Consider the following 16,252-nt stretch of genomic DNA (forward strand, 5'->3'; position numbering starts at 1 on the left):
AAATTCACTTAACGTTTAAAAAGTCAAATTCATTAAAATTAAAATATCTACTTTCAATCAGCAACATTGGTTTCCACAGCCAAGAGCACCAGACAGTTGGTCTCTTGACTCCCTCACTGACATGTCCTAGTGAGCAGTCAGGTGCCCCTTGTGACAGGGCCAGCCTGGTTGGAAACTTGCTTTCATGACCACGGTAAGATGTGCCCACTGCTGAGACTGACAGTAAATGGCCTTGCTGATGCTTTTAAGGGGCCTGAGCAAAAGGGACCTCCAAAATGCGGAGATGGTCTAAGACAGATTGCTTATTTGGTTGTGGACTTGAAAACTGGGTGTCAACTTAGGAGAACTGCAGAAGTAGTCTCTCGAACAAGATTAAAGAGCACTGGCAGAAGGTGAGGCTAAACATGGCACGCTTCAGTATTGGCATGCTTCACTATTACTGTAATCAAACAAAACAAAGGAGCTCACCCAGCCTCAGAGGAAACTCTGCTGCTGCTGCTCAGAACAGGGAACAGTTGGGACAGCAAGGTCTCAAAACGTGTCCTCACTTCAAGGGAAAAGTCCTTGGTGCCAAACTGGATTAAATTAATATATGTAACAATGCCATCCCTTAAGATGCTACTGAAGCCTATTTAGAAGAATTAGTGAACCTCCTTTAGCAGTTGAGAAGCTGGAGACAGCCAGAACCATGTTACTGTTAGGCTCAAATAAAGAACTCCCCAGCAGAGTCACTGGGATGAATCACTAACAACAAGTTAAGTAAACTTGATTAACCAGTTCACAGCACGCAATCAGCATTTGTTTATCTGCAGGATCAACAATAACAGTGGTTCCTTTTAATTACTATGCACAGATCTGGACCCATCAATATCAAAACAATGCTTAGAGAATAATTGCTAACAGGTTATGCTGTTTTAATTGTGTTTAAATTAATGTCCCAGAGCATCTTAAACACTTCTGGGTTTAGCATGTGCATAAACGGAACAATTAACAAATACTGGCTGCTCTCAATTAGTCAAACTTATAATATATAACAATGACTCCATAGCTCTAGCAATTATTCACAACAAGAAACCTGGGAAGCTAATTGTTAATAGTTTAATCAGTAGAAACAACCCATAATTAAAGACCTGTCTCCATGTCCAAGTGAAATCATGTAGCCACCGAGAAAAACATCAAGAAGGCTCATTGCAGGAACCAGCCTGACACTGTCTAGCCTACTATAGTCCAGAAACAAATATTAGACCTGGAATGATGAGTCAGAGGTCTGGGAGGAATAACGAGTACTCAAGTGGGTCACACTGCAGCACCTCTCCAAGACAAGATGTAGCCTAAGATTTCTTGGGCCTGAGCTGGAGGAGAGGAGCATTAAAAAGATGCTCTAGCATCTCAGGAAACCCCTCCATGCCAGGGAGCTGTGGGTGGCCATTTGCTACCAACCAGTCAGATTTGAAACAGAGAAAGTAACTTCAGTTGTGGAAAAACAGCGCTGAGGGTGGTGGAACTCTGATTTACACCTCAGTCAGAGGACAGGAGCTTCAGTGCTGTAAATCATCTGAGCAGATCTCTACGCTTGCTTGTGCTCACTGACTGCGGTCCTCGATTTCTTAATGCTTAAATAGGTTCACTCCTAAAAGAAAAGGACTATGTCCAGATAGCATATTATCAGAGATGATACAACACTAGCCACTAACTTGTACAAGTAAAATGAAAAAAAAATCTTCAATGTCTATTGATTTGAATTCTTGCATGTAGATCTTGGTGGAAAAAGGTTTAAAGTATTTTAAAGTTATTGTCTACTGGTTTGGTGATGTACAACTAGGAACCACAGGTTTTTAAGAAGTAAAGGGGGCTTTATGATCATTTGGACTCATCTGCTTGGTAAGGGATTTCAATTAACTGGCTCCTATTTGTAATGCAAAGAGAGGGGTTAAACTACACAGTGGTTAAATTAAAGGAAAACATCTGAACTCGATTTTCAAATTTGTGAGGACAAACAATCTAATACAACCTCTGGGATTAGTTCTCTGTTAAAAAACCCAAATCTGTGGAGAATTTCAGTATTTATACCCCGTACATTCCAGTTCAGTTAAGAACTCTCACGCTTGTGAAGAAAAAATAGCCAAAGGAGTAAAATGGTAACATTCCAGATGAAGGGAAAAAAAATAAAAGACAATTAAGTATGAGCTTCCCTATATATCTGTACAACAGAATTTCATTGTGTCTTGTCAGGCCTACAGGATTCACCTCTGCAGAGTTTAGAGACTGGCCAAGAGCCACCACCAGCCTTAATCACCAAAGCAACTATTAGAGAGAGTCATAAAGAAGTTGAACGTGAGATATTTAGGCAGAAGATGTATTCATCTTTCCAATTCCATTTCAAATGGAGCTCAGGAGACCAGCTATAATCACTTTCCACTAGGCATCATCGAGCTCTCAGGTAGGATGAAGGATGCAGTGTCCCATCCCACGTGTTTGCAACAAGCACTGTGCTGGTAAGGGGCTTATGCACTTCCCAGTAACACCATCCTTCATTCACTCCAAAAAGACATTTTGCTCAAACGCACAACTCACATCTGGACACCTACATCATGTTAAACATGGTAGGTTTTCTGTTGTACAAGTTTTATTCTTGTTTCCTTCCTCTCCCTCTAATTTTTAAAATCAATTAAAGGGTCTAAAAGCAGTAAAACTTGTGCATGCCCTAAATCAAACTGAGGAAAAGGACTGCGGTCATCATAAAGAAGCACTAGCATTAAAGTGGGGAGGAGAAAAGGGTGATTCTTCTCTTCCATCCATACCTTTATCTCCTTCTTTAATTTGGGACAATCCCTACAAAGGTAAGTGTAGATATATTTTAACATGATTTCTCTTCCTGTCGCCCAAAGTTAGATGGAACAGAGCTAAGTGAGCATAATTACAGGATGCATGTTTCTGACTTGTGTAATGCAACACCTTATTTCAGGCTTTTTACTCCCCCACTGTTGTCATCCCACTGCACCAAACTAACATTAATATCAGTGCATTGCCACCAGCACAGCCAACTTTGAAGGTCCTGACATGCTACAGCCCCTCCTTGTGCCTGCCAGCCTGGCCAGCTCTTCACACACCACACTTCCCATATAGGATCACCTATGGCAAAGAAGGAGATCAGCCTGCAAACTCAGAGAAAATATGAACATCTGGTTTTGTAAGGTACCAAACAAATAACTCTGTGAAAGGAAAATGTGCCTTACATAATGGAAATTTCAATCACTAGAGTTTAATTAAATAAAAAGCAATATGTGGGTGGGAAGGAACAGTGTAGGGAATTCTTTCTGAGGGAGGTGGAAAAAAGGGAGGGGAGAAGGTCACTTTTAAGTCCATCTGCTCTACATTGAAATTTTATTTCTCCCAAGTGTAAAGCATTTTGGTTTTGCTAAGTTCCCTTTTGGATGAATTCACTCAAACAGAGCTCTGGTGAGAGTTTGGATGCAAATTGATCCAACTTTTTAGCAGTGCCAGAAGAATAGGCTTAACGCCTGAAACACTGATGATTGCTGGTTTCATGGGTGTCTGCAGGATCTGGTTGTGAATGTACAAGGCAGCATGCTTTAGTGATCAAAAGTATTGAGAGCTGGTCTCTGCAAAGTACAATTACACTTTAGAAGAATCATGAGAGAGTCTTTATTTCAGCTCTTACCAAATGCTCATGGAGTTTACAAGATTATCAGGTGACTGCTTGAGTTAATGGGAAATAAAAACTGTACTTTGATGAAGCCTGGATCCAGAAATAATGCAATAGTTCAAGTTATGTTGCCACCACTGTAACTACTTACTTATCAAAAAAAAAAAAAACCAAACCAGAAAAGAATGGTTTAAATAAGGTAATTAGTAAATCATTATTAGAAATTAATGCAACAGTACTGCCAACCCACAGCATTCACACAATTCATGATGATGATCTTTCTTGAGAAGTCAATTTTGGGAACACTCTTCATTTTATTCATCTCTGGGCTGTGCCAAATCATATTTTTCTCATCTCCACAATGTCACTGGTGAAACTTAGATTTTTTTTCTGACAATGAGACTAAAATCATGGGGGAGGTCAGAGCCACTGTTCTGTGACTTTAATGAGTTGGGGCATTTCTGACCGTTCTTACTACAGTTTCTCCCTGTTTCCCGCCACAAAGGAAGTACTACACAGCAAATAACAATCCTGGATCTGATTTCTAACCCAGCATGGATTGTCACAGGTTTGTAAAGCTTCGGTTTCTACTCCTCCTTGCAGAGCATCAGATCCAGAATGCAGATGCGTGAGCAGAGGGCTACTGTAGAACTTCCAACCTGTAAATGTATCAATGACCTCTCCAACAGTACATACATCCCCTTCCTTCAAAAGTGCCTCTCTGACCTTCCCAGACCATGCTGATGGTGTAGTTAAGACAGCTGACAGTAAGAATGCAATCAGAGCTGACAGCAGTGGCACTCCTGTACTTTCTCAGGCCTACTCAATCTATTCTGCCAGGATGTACACTTATTAATTCACTCTTCAGTATTTAGGATTTCATAACTTTAGGGCAACAGGGACCATTTGATTATCTTGTCCAACTTCCCATCTATCATAAGCCATTAAATTTGACATGGGGTCCTCACATGAAGGCCAAACAAATGAGATGAAGAAGATAGTGCTGACCTCAGGAGGCTGACAGTGCATCTGCACTAGCATTTGGTTCAAACCCCACCACACATGTGATGAGATCTACTCAGATAATGCCTCCTGAATGCTGCACATTACCAGCTGAAAGGCTGAAGTGCAACAGTTGATTATAATCACTGTCTTAAATATAGAGCTGCCAGTGCTACAAGTGTGTTATTTGAGGGCATTTTAACACACAGGCCCACAAAGTTAGCTGGTGGAGCTAACACCTCCGGCATACCACCTCCAGCAGCAGCAGAACTGCCACAACCCTCCACCCTGCAACAACTATACCTGTAAACACAGGCTTCCTGCTGCATCTGGGTTAATATGGCTTTGCAAATGTACCCATTCTCATTTCACAGGTTATGTTATAGTTAATTGACTGACGTTTAATTACCCTCAGTGATAAGAAATTGCTTCCTGATTCTTCAGGGTAAAGCTGACTTAACTTCAATTTCCAGCAATCAGGCTTATTCCCTCTTTGTCAGCCAGACTCACCGGTGTTCAAGGATTTGTGCTGTGAGAAAGCCATCTCACGGTCTCCTTCTCAATCACTCATGTCAGTGATTTCCTAAAGACTCACAGTATACCTCACTCTCAGTTTTCACCTTGGAAAAGAAATTTTTTTCCTCTCTTCACTTTCTTTATAGTAGTCCTATCTTCTCCTTGCAGTATAGCCAGCAGGATTATCAGAGCCCATTCTTCTGAACTTACGGTACCATCATAATAAAGGACTTCGTGCCCTAAGTTGACCTCTGAAAATACAGGTCCAGCTGGATGCTGCATGACAGCACAAAACCCCCAGGGAAAAGAGTGTGAGGCTGGAGCACTCTTTTCAGCCAGGACAGGGAGTCTGTGGCCATGGCTACCTTCTCCCTGAAAAAGGAGAGCGTGCTTTGAGTTTAGCAAGGCCAAAGTGCCCAAGCATGGAGAGAGCTGCAGTGACATGGCTGGTGTCAGAGCCTGTTTCTGCTACAAGGGGGAGTCTGCTCCCTCTGTGCAACACTTCATCTGAAGATAAAAAGAGAGAAAAAGTAACAGTGATCCATCTCATCAGGGTCCAAGAAGCACACAGAATTGCCTGGGGTGAGGGCAAGAATAAGCAACGTCAGAATAGAAAGGTGTCACACAAGGTTTAAGCTTATTCAGAGGTAAAGTCTCTGTCTCTCTCATGAATAAATACATAACCCAAGACAATTTAATTCCAACCATTTTGCATTTCTTACAAAAACTTTTCAAACAATGTGATGACTCACAGGAGAGCTCTCCACTGACAACATAAAGTGACATTGCAAGTCTGCACTGAAATACACATATATCTCCCCCAACACAGAACATGTGGCATAGCTGAGCACAGGGAATAGGTAGTAAGTACTGACAGGTTTTCTTCACTCCAGAGGAAAAGGTCATTAAATACTAATTGGTAACATAGCTTTTACTACATTTGCATATATTCCAATACTCTGATTTCCAAGATTCACTTCCAGAAGTGTAACTTTGTGATTTATTCAATTTCTTATTTTCATACTATTGCCTTAATATTTCATAATTAACATAACATTGTCCAGTAATAAATCCACACTTTCTCCCCTCTTTTTCCTTTTTTTTCCCTCTATAACTGCCATTAAAAGATACTGCCTTAAAGCTGCAGCTGAAATTATATCTAAATCCTTTTACCACTTGGAGGAAATTCTAGACAAAGTGCTGGAAGGAAAGAAGTATCAGAATCTCTTTGAGACAAAATGACAGCATTACTTACATGTTCCCATTGCAGTTTTATAAGCTCCTATAAATCCTTTCTTACAGCAAAGGGTAACACAGGAATGCCCTTGGAAGAGGACATTGGATAAGCAAAGTATGAGTTTGCAAGCCATGAGTAGTATTCACTCAATGCTTTTACTCTGCTTTTTTGTTTGGGTTTTTTTTTGGAAGGAGTCTGGCCATAAGAGCTAAAATCAAGAATAGCTGGATCTCAATACAGAAGCTCTATCCAGAGCTGTCCTCTGTCTAGGACTATGGGGGTAAACCTAAGTGCAGAGGATGGTCTGCAGAATGGAAATTAGGACAGAGGGCTTTGCAGGTCTGACATCAGTTGAAACACCTAAATAAAATCTGAATAGTTGTCTTAAAAAATGCCTAAACACATCCTGAAAATACAGGCTGAATACCACAAATAGGAGATAAAATGCTACAGGCAGCAATAATCAATCACTTTCTTTTCCCAATCATCCAAGAAGGTAATTTGTCTGATTTCCTCACCCTACAAGCAAGGCTGGGTGGTCTCCTGGCTTTAAGAGTCTGAGAAATATTTCTCTGGAGGACAAGGCCACACTGGGCCTCCCAGACAGTACGAGGTCCTTTTTCCACACTGCCTTACACTGCACTTGATTTTAGTCACAGACATCAAGACTGAGGCAGTGCTTTGCAAATCATCACTAAATACCTTTTCTCCATAGCTCCATGCAAATCTCAGGAGTGTTTCCAAGGCATGAATAAAGCCTCGGTTGTTGAAAGGTAGCATGTTTTCAATTCCTCAGCTGTCTTCATCAGCATGGGACTGCCCTGCCACAGGGATTCTTTATTTGGTTAAAAACTAATTCTCCTTCATCTTGCAGAAGTTGTCACCAGCTGTAAGAATATAGCAGCTTTATTCCACACATGATAAGTAACTGTGAATTCTGAGGCTATTAGTTCATTGAGGAAATGACATCTCAGTAAAATACAAACAGAAAAACTCAGTCCCTTGCAGACAGCTTAAATAATTCACCTTCTATTTTTGAAAAACCAAGATCTAATACATTTCTACACATTTAGACTTAAAAAAATAATTAAAAAATGCTTCTATCTCCTTCCCCTTCTTAACTAATGTACATCTGATAATACCTATGCTGAAAGCCATGCCACTTAAAGTCTAAGTTGTTTGTGTATTAAAAGTCCTAAGTTGTGGAGTGTTTAGTGTTGCAATTCAGCTTCTTTTGCAGTCAAAAGGAGAAAATGGGGTAGGAACCAGGCTGAAAAGCTTTCTGAATGCTGCAGCTGCAGCCAACAGCTGAAATATAAAATCAGGCCTTATTTTCTCTCCTCATCTTGTGGGCTCTGCCACAGTGTTCAATAAACCACAAAGTCAGCCACAGAGGCACTATCGCTCATAATTTTCTTTTGCTGATCGAGCTAAAATAAGAACCATAAACACTTCCACCCGACTTCAGAAAGTGCACATACATCACTCCCCAGTTGGACTCTTGACACATTGCATGTAGACAACGTTAGGCAAGTAGCAAAACCTAAATGTTGTCCTATGAAATTAATAATTTAATGCCACAGAGAGAACCTGAAACACAAGATCACATGGATTGAGGAAAGCAGAAGCAAGAACTGCATTTCCATTTCCCAGCCTAGTGAGAGGGCAGACATGTGACAGCAGATATGGTCCCCTTGAATTTCCCCACGGCATATAGTGACATCCCTTGGTAAAGAAACAAAGAGAGGGAATTTTCCCCCATTGATTAAAAAAAATGAATAAAGTAGGGAAGATCTTGTAGGAACAAACCCCAGATTTCTCAGGGGATGGAGATTACCAGTGGTATCACAGAGAAAGAACTGGTCCAGGCAGCTCTCAGCATTAGTAAGCTGAAAAAGAGGGTATAAATGAGGTGGCAGAGCTTGCTGAGAACATTATGATATTCAGTGAAGTAAAGATAAGTGCTGATTATGAGGAAAAGACTTCACAAGATTCACTGACTAGGTAGTAAAGTGACAGATGAAATCCCATGTAGATAAATGTAAAGTGATGCACATTGACTTTGAACAGACTATTAAAGCTCAGAAAGAGAGTTTGAGGTTATAACCATTTTATGAAAATTTCAGCTCAGTGCTCATTAGTGATTAAAAAACCAAATAGATGTTAGAAAATGCTAGGAAAAGAGTAGCCAATAAGATAGGTAACACCATTATGCTACTATACAAATCCACAGCCTATCCATGTTTTGAATATTGCATGCAGTTTTAGTCCACTCCAAGTCAAAAAAGATAGAGCAGAAATAGAAACATTAAGAAAAAGGTGGTAGGGATGAAGAAAGTAGGACTCATCACTCTGAAAACAGATGACTCAAACATCTGTTTGAGGTCCATAAACACGAATAACAGAGAGAAGTTGAATAGGGAAAGACTGTTCTTTCAGTACAGACTATAGGGTCATAAAATGAAGCAAGTGTGCTAATGATTCAGAAATACGTCCATGTGAATATTCATTTCACAGAGCACCGTGGAAGTGCTGGTAAGTTGGGGGACTTCTTGCTCTAGAACACTGCAGTTGATGAGGTTTAAAAAATATTTTAAAAATTAATGGGAAAAGAAAATCCATGAAGCACTGTTGAAAAAAATGACATAATTCTTGGTTACTTTCAATTAATCTCTTAATTATATATCGCTGAGAGGATATCCCAGAAGTATCAGTATGTACTCTCCTTGATCCTATAATCTCTACAAGGTAACCATCACTGTTTGAGACAGGTTATTGGGCTGGACCTCAGCTACAGTTGCTCTTACACTTGACAAGGTACAAGAAGCCCTAATACTGGCAGTAACACTTTGTCATACGTGTCAAACATAAAGAAATGGAAGCACTTACATTATAACTGAAAAATAACAACCCCACACCTAATCAACACACGTGGCTGCATAGTGAGAATCATGTGGAAATCTCCTCATGGAGTGAGGATATGGAAGAGAATGAATGGCATGTTATCCGTTAAGTCATATCATCTCATCTGTTGTAAAAATGGCCTTAAATATTTGTCTACACAGGAAAGTTAGTGTAGTGGAAGCTAAAGAATGAATTTGCAGGGCTTCAGCTATTCTGCAGAGGTGGCAGACAATGCAGAGTAAATCTCATCAGCATCTGAAGCTCTGGCTACCACCAAATGTCAGAACACTGTTAAAGCTTTTGAACAAGGGATCTGTACAGCTTTGAGGGACTGAGGTCATCTTTTCTCCCTCATTAACTCCCCATTACTGAGAGGCCACTCTGGAGGACTTTAGGTGCCATGACTTAGGCTGAAGCACAAGGTGGCACCAAATGTTCCCCGACCTGCACTAAGCCTTCCTCGATCTTCCCCATCTTTCTGGGATATGAGACCCAGGGCAAGGGCAGGCAATACTGCTCAGATCAGCACACAGCACTCCACAGTGTAGTACTGGGATCTGGTAGCAGTAGGATTGTGGGCAATTTGCTCACTTAGAAGCATGAAATCTGAATATCTGCCCACGCTTCCACATACAACCACTCCAAAAAAGACATCAGATGTTTTGTCCCTGTAGTTCTTTGAAATTTGCTTTTACTATTTCTTTACCTTATTGAGATGTCTAACCACCTCCTTTCTTTCCCATTCCAAGAAAATAGGAGAGTTTTTTTTTTGGTTAGTCAAGGGATTTTTGAAGGGCAAAGAATAATACACTTTTTATTAAGCAGCTATGCACAGTAAGAAACTTTTTACTAGTAATTTCTCAAGGAATGTTATGACTGGCTGACTTGAAAGAGGTCTATCCAGAATCTCATTAGATTTTCAAGTACTTTAGAAGGCAGTTCTTACTGAATTATCAAACTTGCAGGAAAGCAATGGCAGTTTGATACCTGGGATTATGTACTTCTGTGTTAACTGCAGAAACATATCAGACTAGTAAGAAGTGCCAGCACTCGGAGCTACTGCAGTTACAGGGCGCTGCTGGGATATGTTGGAGAAGACTCTGTGTAAACATTTCATTTGCATGATTAAATACTGTTTTTCAAAGGGATGCACGTATGACACGACATACAGTGATGTATCTCAATAATTCTTGACCCAGAAAATCTGAAGTAGTTAAAAGAAAAATACCTGAAAACCACAAAAGCTTCATGGGTGTGGAGCACACACCGTTCACAACACCTTGCATAAGCAACCTTTGCATACTGCTGTTTGGACAGAGCAACTAAATCTGTCCTCTGTCAGAAACCAGGGCCCCTGCATAGGGAACTGCAAAGCTGGGTGCAGGCTGGCAAGAGCACTGGTTGCTCTAGAGCTGTGTTATATCTATCTGCAATATTGAAACTGCAAAGAAGAGAAAATCAAGAGTGCTGTTTTCTCGCTCATATGACTTGTCCTAACATAACACCAAAGAAACCCAGAGCTTCCTTCTTCTGAGGGGAAGCCAACCTGCCCTACCTCACCTAGTTTCATCCATCAAAACTACAACCAACTAGTGTAAGCTATTCACTTAGTAAACCACAGGAGTAGAAAAGGAACCCATTGAAGGTTACTCATCCCATTCATTTTAGACATCTATTTTAGGATGGGATGAATTAAATCTCCCGAGACATCTCTCAATGACTGTAAAGCAGCATACACATTAGACTAATGCCCAATGAATATAAGGAATATGTTACAGGAGGTGGTGACTCCCATGCAGGCAGAGTAGAGCACTGATTGTTCAGTGGGCAGCTCTCCTTTGGAGGTAGTGGTGGTCTCTTGAAAACAATTGCACAAATCACACTTCCTTAAGTAGCTCTGAGGATAAAATAAAATGATTTTTTATTTGGAAAAACATGTACTGTTGTAATATTCTATTCATGTACTGTTCTCACACTCTTTTTAACATTTCCACAATGTTTTAGACAGTGGGTGATTTCCATGTGGACTGTTTTCCTCAAGAGCCAAGCATATATTTAATTCTAAAGAGTCATGTTCCAGATTCTCTGTATGAAGACTTTCCTATTTCTATTTTTGCCCAGTGATTTTTGTCATATTGTTTTGCTGCCAGCAGACTAGACAATCAGTGTCTTAAACATTTTTCTCTTGAAACAAACCAATCCAGCCCAAAGGATATTCTAAGGAGACTCTCGGCATCATAAAATGCTGTTTTACAAGGCTGAGGACTGTTTGTCTATCCCTGGCACTACATTTCTGTTTGCAGTCCCATACCAGATGGTGTTGTAGTATGACGCCTGGCCAGGGTTTGAAAACTGAAGCACGAAGCCTGCTCTTAAACTTCTGTCCATAACATTGCATGAACGGTTGCTGTGGCTGTGCCAGAGATTTGCAAACAGCACTTCCTTCTACACCTTCACTCCAGTCCATGTAGACACATCCCAACATCCACACTGGGGTCTACTGAGCATTGCTGGGATCTCAGGTCCGTGCAGCATATGGCACCATGCACAGAAGGTAACACTTCCTCCTCTGTAATACAAACACACATGCACACACTCCAAATGCCTGCTTAACTGTTTCTCTTCTCATCTCTTGGTTCATAGTTTTCAACATATTGTGCTGAGAACATAGCTCCCTCCTCCCCAAAGTCATGAAGAAAAGCTACAGCAGTAGGCAGAGATGAAGGCATAGTTCAAAGGGTTGAGATTTCAAAGATGTTGGTACCTGGACAGAAGGGATAGTTGGACTGGGGAGAGGCAGAGAGTTGGGCTGAGGAGTTACAACAACTGAAGGCTGTTGAGCATCAGCATTGACTACTCACAGGGAAAACGAGAACCCACCTCCCGCAGGCGTTGAAGCGTCTGTCCCTTAAGGCACACAGCCCAGCAGAAGGAGAGGGAAATCGCTTCTCCTGTCTTGCTACTTCATCTTAAGACTTGTCCTAGCTTTTCACTTTGTGGTCATGAGACAGCTAATGCTTAATGTCCTGACAATGAAATATATGCAATTTTTTGCTTAACTAAACAAACAGCCTCTTACCGTGGAAAGTCCCAAAGCACTGAGAAAACAGATTGATCTCCACCCATTGTCTGTTTCAAAACTTCCTCCGTGGCTTCAAATTACAGCCTTCTAATGAAAGTGTGGGGAAATCAGATGAGCAGAGAAAACAGACGTTGCCAACAGAGATATTAGCAAACTTAAACCACATTAAAAACAGGTTAAAAAAGAAAAGAAAGGGAAGACAAGGCTCCTTTTCAGACCTTCCCTGGCCTCCGACCCTCAAGGACACCAGCGGAGCCGCAGGAGCGGGGGCGCTGGGGCCGGCGGGGCCGGGGCGGTGCTGCCCCCTGCGGGACACCCGGCCGCGCTGCACCCGCCGCGGCCCCGAGCTGCGCAGCGGCCGGTAACGGGGCGGCGGGCGGCGGCCGGGCCGGACCTGACCCGACTTAGCCGCTCGGAAGTGTGCAGGCAGCTCTTGATATCACTGAGGGTGATGACGATGATGTCATCCCGGGGGCATGCAAGGCTCTGTCAGGGCTGTGGCTAGTAGAGTGGGTGGGAGTGCCAAGGGAGAGAGAGTGACACAGAAACACAATCCAGCCATGCTGCTCCTAGAGAGGTCTGTCTGGCTGTTATTTGAAAGACATCTCTCCGGCGGCAGAGAATACATGATTAAATGAAAAACAGACACATAAACAAAACAGAAACATTCTGAGCCAGTTTACATCTGGATCCAAAACAAAGTTATTCTCCATAAACCTGAGTCTCCCACTGAAAACATGTTGAGAGCAATTACTTCTTTGATGTACTTACTCCTCGTACCAAAGGCTCACACCTGCTCTGAAGGGTCAATGTGCTTAGGTTCCCTTAAATCAGGAGAAAAGTCTCTTGATATTTAAATCCAAGGCTTGCAAAGCCTCATCTAACCTCAGCTACTGCTTTCATCCTCTGGAACAAAATCAGCCACATAGAATGATACGCAGTGCTACATAAATTGAAGACACTGTAGGACTCAGCCGAAAAGGAGCCAGCATAGCTCTGGAGAGCTTATATGACCTGTCCTTGCTGGTCTACATCATCTGATAGCCAGCCAGTTCCTGCTTTAGCCTCTTCCTCCCAGCTAACTCAGAGCAAAATGCTGTGCACAAACTCAAGCCTGAAGACACATCAAAGCAAAGTGCTAAGGTAAGATCACCATCTGAGAGGAAAATCCAAAAACTTTTCCAAAGAAATCAGGATAAGAATAGTTAAAGTTACTCTTAGATGCTGTGTTTGGGAAACCTCAAATTGTGATCTTCTTGAACACAGAGGAGTAGAAGTTGTTAACCACTTAAACTCCACTTACGATCTCAAAATAAGTCTGAAGTGGAAGATGGTACATTGCATTCAGTAAAACCTCCTGACACTGTTTTTGTAGTTGCACTGATGATGCAGGCAGGCACATGCACTTGGCAATGCCATCAATGAGAACTGCTAAGTTCTAAAGGAAAATTCAACTTCTGTAATTGCTCTTTAGTTACTGGGGCTGATGTCTGGTTGAAGATAAAAATAAAACAATGCATCAAGTCTTACACCAAATACAAGCTGTGCTGCTGGAAGAATTTTGAACTGCTCATGTAAAACACCCACACGTGGCATATTCTTCATTACTTCCTAACATTACTGCGTTTTCTTCACAGGGATGGGGTTAGATTTAACCCCCAAGAATACACTAGTGTTTCCTATGGAACACCCAAGGAATTTATAGCTAATATACCAAGAAAAAAAGCTTAAACTTGACTTGGCAAAGCCTTTACATATACTAGATAAAAGACTTAGAAAACAGATGCTCCTCCTTACCAGCAGCCAAGATCTTCTAATACCCCTACAACTTGTTAATCAACTAACATATGGTACCACTTCAGGAAAACACACCATTCTGATTTTGCATTTACATGGTCTGTTTCCTACAAAGCTATTGTCAAGATTTAGCCATTGTAATATAACCTAGTAATTTGTATTCTATGCAAATAAAACCAGAATCAATTTAAATCCAAACAATAACTCCAACTCATTTTGACACAATTTCTAGTGATGGATGAACTTCCTCTTACCATGTTGAACCTTACCAGTTTGTATAAAAATCAGAATTTGCTGCAAAATTCCAACCTAAAAATTCCATTGACTTTGACTTAAAGTCCCTGAAAACCCAATATATTAAGATTTTGGGGCAAAGCTAAACTCTTATGGCAAAAGTTAATATTGCTTGGTAATATCTGCACAAGGTGGTTCCCACATAAACTTAAGTTCTCTGTTGTGCTTTAACTTCTATTTTACACACATATGAGGCCTAACTGCCTCCTAAAAAGTCACCATAATTTACTTACACAATATAATACTTCTAAACACATTTTAGGTTAAAAAAAGCAGTAATTAAAGTTTCCTTTTTAATGAACCCTACTCATTTATCTAAGTTTGGTTTGGTAGGCGGTACTGCGCTGCCTACCAAAGGTGCTGGCTTTGTTTGCCAGTAGGCATAGAATCATATAACCATTTCAGTTGGAAAGACCTTTAAGATCATCCAGCCCAACCACTAACCTCACACTGCCAGCACCTAATCTATGTGTCTTTTAAATATCTCTAGGGAGGAGGACTCCACCATCTCCTTGGGCAGTGTCTAACAACTCTGTCTGTGAGAAACTTCTTCCTAATCTCCAATCTAAACCTCCCCGGCACAACTTGAGGCCATTTCCTCTTATACTATCATTTGTTACTGAGGAAAAGAGACCAACCTGCACCTTGCTACAACCTCCTTTTCAGGTAGTTGTAGAGAGTCATCATGTCTCTTCTCAGCCTCCTCTTCTCCAGGCTAAACAGCCCCAGCTCCCTCAGCGGCTCCTCATCAGACTTGTGCTCTGGACCCTTCACCAGCTTCATTTCCCATCTCTGGACATGCTCCAGCACCTCCATGTCCTCCTTTTAGTGAGAGATCCAGAAGTGAACACAGTATTCAAGGTGCAGCCCCACCAGCACCAAGTACAGGGGGCCAATCACTTCCTTGGTCCTGCTGGTCACACAGTCAGCAGCTGGGCTTTCACAGCTTCTGCCACCATCATCCTAATTCAGTGCAAGTCCACTGACAGTATCACATACCTTGCACAAACTCACCACCACTCAATCCAGGTGCCATGGCTGTGAATTCTGCTACTTGGTCACCTGTACCTTGGTGACCATTGCCACTTGTGGCAGGCATTTAGCAGACTCTGCTGAAACGCTGCTACAATAGTTCACTCCTACCTGTGCCACTTCTCTGACCTTAAATTAAACCAAACATTTTTGCACCACAGTCAGGTGGGTTTTGGCTGCTGTGACTCTTTCTGCAGTGCCCTCCTACCACCACAGCCCTGCCTGTGCCAGCCCCGGGGCCAGCTGGTAAGGAGTGGTTAAAGAAGATGCAAAGGCTTGGGGCAGCAGGTGCTCTGGGTGTTTTGTGACACCCCAATAGCTCCAGCCAGGGTGTGGAAGAGAACAACTGTCTCTGCCCAGACATGGAAACTGTAAACAAGAATGAAGGATTTTGGCAGGCAAAGTCTATAAAGCAGTAAAACTCATGGAAAAAGCTTAAGGGGGCATTTATGGTTTATCTTTGCTATTTAAATTAAAGATAGGCAGTTTTGAATATATGTGGAGCATACATATTCTGCATTTTGAGACTGTTAGGGAGGCTTTTTTTTTGACTGGTTTTTAATGCTTTTCTCATCAGACACAGATGTAGCCCAATTTAAAAAACACTTTCAAAGTACTGTTGTATGGAAGCTTGTTTACAAGTACAAGAAGAATTGCTTTAGAATGCCATTTCTCAGCACTTGGAATGACAAGGGATGCAGTTCTATTTAACAGAAGAGAT

At 41.5% G+C, this 16,252-nt stretch overlaps 1 protein-coding gene across 6 annotated transcripts in view; it reads right to left on the reverse strand.

Moving 5' to 3' along the window:
• Positions 1-16,252, reverse strand: part of KIAA1217 (KIAA1217 ortholog) — a 356,921-nt gene that overhangs the window by 182,194 nt on the left and 158,475 nt on the right. Inside the window, exon 1 of one of the 6 annotated variants that reach the window (XM_061996588.1) lies at positions 12,406-12,439. The exons of 3 other annotated variants lie outside the window; for them this stretch is intronic. The gene's annotated coding sequence lies outside the window, so the exon portion shown is untranslated. Of the gene's footprint in view, positions 1-12,187; positions 12,235-12,405; positions 12,440-16,252 lie in introns of those variants that run through there. 2 more of the 6 variants (XM_061996589.1, XM_061996587.1) reach the window with 2 other exon arrangements.

The sequence above is a fragment of the Colius striatus genome, chromosome 5 (assembly GCF_028858725.1).
Source record: "Colius striatus isolate bColStr4 chromosome 5, bColStr4.1.hap1, whole genome shotgun sequence".
NCBI lineage: Eukaryota > Metazoa > Chordata > Aves > Coliiformes > Coliidae > Colius > Colius striatus.